Genomic DNA, 6,000 nt, shown 5'->3' with positions numbered 1-6,000 from the left:
TATATACAACGGAATATTATTCAGCTATAAAAAAGAATGAAATAACGTCATTTGCAGCAACACGGATGCACCTAGAGACTGTCATACTGAGTGAAGCAAATCAGACAGAAAAAGAAAAATAACATGTGATGTCACTTATATGTGGAATCTAGAAACATGATATAAATGAACTTACTTACAAAACAAAAACAGAGTCATGAACGTGGAAAACAACTTATGGTTACCAGGGGGAAGAAGGGATAAATTGGGAAACTGCAATGGACATATACACACTAATGTATATATGATAGATAACTAATAAGGACCTACTGTGTAACACAATGAACTCTAGTCAATAGCCTATATGGGGAAAGAATCTTAAAAAGAGTATGTATATGAACATATACATATATAAGGTATAACTGACTCATCTTGCTGTACACCTGAAACTAACACAACACTATAAATCAACTGTATGCCAATAAAAATTTATAAAATTAAAAGTTAAAATGTTATATATATATAAAAATTTATACACACACATGCACACACATGAACAAGTTGGGCTTCCCAGGTGGCTCAGTGGTAAAGAATCAGCCTGCCAATGTAGGAGATGCAGATTCCATTCCTGGGTCAGGTAGATCCTCATGATGAGTAAAACGGTAGTAGATGAAATGCTGACGGTACAGATCTATTTCAACAGGAATATACTGAAAAAAGAGATTAATTCTGATTTTAGAGAGATTGATGGCATTTGAGTCAGGTCTTATAGGTAGGAAGTAAAGGAGAGAGAGTGAGCAAATATTAAGGAAAATATTCCAGTTTTAGCAGCAACATAGAAGGATGAGTGGGCTTCCCTGATAGCTCAGTTAGGAAAGAATCTGCCTGCAATGAGGAAGACCTGGGTTTGATCCCTGGGTTGGGAAGATCCCTTGGAGAAGGGAAAGGCTACCCACTCCAGTCTCTGGCCTGGAGAATTCCTTGGACTATATAGTCCATGGGGTAGCAAAGAGCTAGACATGACTGAGTGACTTTAACTCACTTAGAAGCACGAATATGTTTGTATGAAACAAAAAAATGTTTTTATTGTAAAAAATGAAATATGTTTAGGTGTTCAGAAAAGGAGTCAGCAGCCAATAGTAGGAAATGAGATTGGAAGGCAGGTGAGGGTCAGACCCTAAAAGGCTTCCTTTTATTTTTTAAAACTGTTTTATATTGGAACATAGTCAATTTACAATGTTATGATAGTTTCAGGTGAATAGCAAGGGACTCAGCCATACATATACATGTATCCATTATCCCCAGACTCCCCTCCCATCCAGGCTGCTACATAATATTGAGCAGAATTCCAGGTGCTATACAGTAGGAACTTGGTTATCCATTTTAAATATAGCAGTGTGTCTATGTCCATCCCAAACTCCCTAACTATCCCTTCCCTCCACCTTTCTTCCCTAGCAACCATCAATTCGTTCTTTAAGTCTGTAAGTCTGTTTCTATTTTGTAAATAAGACTTTCAATAGGGGCTCTGAATACTGAACCAGACTTGCATACTACTTGTGACCTGTGACTTTTCAACAGAAACATTCTATACCAAAAGAAAACAGGGCCATATATTTAATGTGATGAAAGAAAGTTTTAGCCAAAGATCTTATATCCAACAAAACTGGCTTTCAAGTGTAAATAACAGAGAAACTGTTATCAATAAGCAAGACTTAGAGACTATCATTCCCAGGAGCTCTTCCTGAGGAAGAATCTACTAGAGAACCAGCTCCAGATAATAAAATACACGCTTAACTAGATACAAGGACTGGTTGCGAGCATTAAGTATGTAATTATTGTAGAACTAAGAATCAATGCCCATTAAGTGGGAGAGAGTGTTACGTAAGATATACGCCCTGGCAATATAATATTGTAGAACTAAGAATCAATGCTCATTAAGCGGGAGAGAGTGTTACGTAAGATATACGCCCTGGCAATATAAAAACGGTATGACTAGTTTCAAAAATTTGTGGCAGAGGAAAATGGGCAGGATATATGCCAAAAATGCTTTAGTATCTCTAATAATTCTATTGGTAGCAAATATCAGTATAAAAACAAATGGTAAAGAAGTGGAAAGGATGCAGAAGGAATCCATAGTTTACGAGCAACATTCAATTATGTCTAGGGATTCACATTTGGGTGATAAAACTACAAAAAATTACAAGGAATTAATTATTATGAAAGTCAGGATAGTGGTTTCTTACTGGGGACAAGAAGGTCTGTGATTGAGATTCAGCATATGGAAGTGACTTCTTAGGTGACTGGCAAAGTTCTATTTCATACCTTGATGGTTTTAATCTTATAATAATTCATTAAGCCATACATTTGATCCATTTGGTTTTTTATATCTATGCTTTATGTAACAAAAAAAAAGAGCATTTTTTTAAAAGAGGAAAAAATAGGAGCTTTGGAATTCTCTGTATTATTAAGACCTTACATTTTAAGCCTTCATTTCCACATGCATCATCTTTTTTAAAAAGTCCTCAGACCTTTAAATTAGGTAGATGGCCTCATTTATAGTCACTTTCATACAAATAAGGAAATTGAGTCTGAGTGGCTTGCCAAATTGTCAGCCAATAAATGCTAGAGTCGGACTAGAAACCAGACCCCACCACCGTGCTTTCTCCGTAAGTCCTTGGGAGCCACTGAAGTAACTTGTGCACAGGCTCTTGTAATGGGATTCCAGGCTGCAATGTCCAACTTGATTTATCTTTTGGGCAGAAGATTTAAATAAACAGGACAGAAATTTCAAGTCTGGCAGCAGTCCTTAAGGATACACTGGAGAGAAGAGATGCTCAGGAATACCGAGATGTGGAAAACCAAGATAAGAACCAAAGAGATGAAACCGAATAAAACGTATTTGTAAAGCTGTGCCTTTAAGATTATAAATATCCACTTCATAAGTTCAGGTTGCATAAAAACTGGATTAACAGTTCATAAGAAATCTACAACTTAATTAACCACAAGATTAGTGAAAGTTTAGTGTTAGGTAGGTGCTAAAAACAAATGTCCTATTTGGCTGTGTGATCTGAAAATGAGTGTCCAGAACAAGAAAGGCAGGACTCTGCATGCTTTTTATACCACCAGGAAGCGCGTCCAGCTCCAGGTGCTAAACTCTAAAAATGATGCTCTTCATAAACTGGACAAGTATAAACTGAACCGGGACAACTAGGATGACGGTGAAGGACCGAAGAAAACCATGGGAGTTTTACGAGGAAACCTGAAATCGAACAGAAGAAAAGGAACAGATTTCCAAGAGCAAGAAACAAGGCGGGATGAGGGCCAGTGTGAGACTGCAGAGTTTGGCCAAATGTAGACTATTTTCTCCCAGGTAAGAGTCATCTGTAAAATACTAAGTCTGAAGTTCCAGATGTACAAGCGACAGCTAGGGGTCTAATATGTTGGAGCTAATTGTCGGTTTGCATACAGGGTTTTGAGATCTTTGAAAAATTGAGTTTATAATTTTATACACACACATAGATTTATACACATAAAGTTATAAACTTTTGACAAATTTAGAACAAAAGGAGGTTATAAATTATGGCATTTAAGAGTAGAGAAACATTTTTATAGCTCATTCGGTCCCCAAATATTGTATTATATTTCTTCCCCTTCAATTCATCCAGAGACAATCACATGACATTAGATCTATTCTACAAATATTGTGAAAGATGGCTATATATATTGATAGTAATTTATGAGTCACCATTGTCCTTATTTGTAAACTAATAAGGGACTTCCCCAGTGGCTCAGCAGTAAAGAATCCATCTAAAATGCAAGAGCCTTGCAGGAGATGTAGGTTTGATCCCTGGGTCAGGGAGATCCCCTGGTGAATGGCTTGGCAACCCACTCTAGTATTCTTGCCTAGAAAATCCCATGGACAGAGGAGCCTGGTGGGTTGCAGTCCGTGGGGTCACAAAAGAGCCGCACATGACTGAATGACTAAACAGTAACAAAATTAATAAAATAATTTACAGAGACAGGGATTTTCAGTTACTTTTTATTTCTTTTATGGGTCTTATAAATGCAGTTGTCACTTTCTAAATAACTTATTAAATTATTAAATATTCAGTAATGCAATATCAAACATTCATCATTCAAAGTTTCTTTTTTCTCATATGTATATGTGCTTTGAGGAATAAGCAGTCATGCCATTGGACTTTTTCTTTACTTTTTTGGGAATAAAACATTTTTCTTAATTTCTGTTTAGTGCTGTTTCTCAAAAAAAATTATAAAACAGAAAAATTCATAAAAATCACTAAATTTTAACTTAAATCACCTGACATTTTCCCAAAAAGAGCCACTTATAGATCCTTTTATTCGTATAGTTTTTTTAGCTTGTTCTCTACATGTTTGTCTAATTTAATGTTTATGTGATTTATCACGTCTTGAACTGTGAACAATTTGACTATGTAACAAATGCCTTTGTATTAGTCATGAGTTTACGTACATGATAAAAATCAAACCTATTATTTACTACACTGTTAATTAGAGACTCTTTCTAGCTACCAATTCTGCATTTAGAAATAAAGTGATATCACTCTGAAACATCTAGATTAGGCCTCTAGGTATTCACTGAAGTATGTCCAAATTAGATTTAAAGTATATCTAGTTATGTTCTTATTCTCTTCAAATTACTAATACAAGTAGTACATAAATTGTATTTTTAACCACACATCTCTTTCCTCAATCAAAAATCCAAAACATATTTAAACACTAAGCACAAAACCCATATAAATTTCTTTTCCATACCTAACAGAAACACAAAAAGTAGAATTTGCTGAAAGTTTTCAATGAGCTTATGAGCTATTCAATGAAATAAGATATTTGTGAAGCTATAATTAAAAGTACGACCAAAATTTTACAATGACAGCTAAATGAGTAGTGATAACTAATATAAAAACTATCTTGACACAATTATCTTATGCTTTATCAGATCTTATATCACTGACTACTCCTTTAGGTCAAATGAACTCAAAGAAGATGCAGTATGTAAACTGTAGATCTTTATGTTTGACCAGTTAATACTGGTTCATCATTTATAGGAAGTGCCTCTTGATATATGAGCAGTACCAGTTTCTATAAGATTTCATTGCTTAAACACTTTATAATCAAGTAAGAAGCCCGTTGAAACATGAGAAAGAATTCTTCAGTTGGCTTTAAACAATTGTGGTCAGTTGTTCTTTTTTTAAATGGTCACATTCTGTTCTAGTCTTATTTATATTTAGGGAGATTTTTCTTTTACTGCATCTCTTCAAAGATTAATTTTATTTATTTTGTTTCATTTGCCAATGACGCATCGTTTAGAGAAGGGTTAGACTCAGCTATTCTAAAACAGGGATGACTTCTCTTGTTAGACAATGTCCAACCGAAACAAAGCAATTAATATTTGTATATCAAATCTGGAGCTTCCCAGGTGGCTCAGTGGTAAAGAACCCGCTGGCCAAAGCAGCAGATACAGAAGACGTGGATTTGATCTCTGGGTTGAGAAGATCCCCTGGAGGAGGAACTGGCAACCCACTCCAATATTCTTGCCTGGAAAAATCCCATGGACAGAGGAGCCTGGCGGGCTACAGTCCATAAGGTCACAAAGAGTCAGACATGACTGAACACAAGCATGCATTAAATTTTGACATTTGGAAGATTTTCAAAAAAAGAAATATCCTCCTGTGTCAAGATTTCTTTTAATGTGATAAATAATATTGCTAGAGAAAGAAATGGATAGATTTTTGAGCATCAACAAAATGACCAACATAGTTTAACAATGATGAGAGTTGTTTCCATGCCTCAGCTTCTCAACTCTTTTCATTTATTATCAGAGTTATGTGTTTGAACTTGTCTTCTGATTATCATCCACTAATATAGATTACAAGTCGTGGCTCACTGTTTTATAAAGCATCCTATAATTCAAATGCCATAATAGCAGTTAAGCAGCAGGGACATAAACCAGGTTATTTTCTTTTAGAAGTCTTAAATTCACTT

The sequence above is a fragment of the Capra hircus genome, chromosome 16 (assembly GCF_001704415.2).
Source record: "Capra hircus breed San Clemente chromosome 16, ASM170441v1, whole genome shotgun sequence".
Taxonomy (NCBI): Eukaryota; Metazoa; Chordata; class Mammalia; order Artiodactyla; family Bovidae; genus Capra; species Capra hircus.
This window is presented reverse-complemented; position numbering follows the sequence as displayed.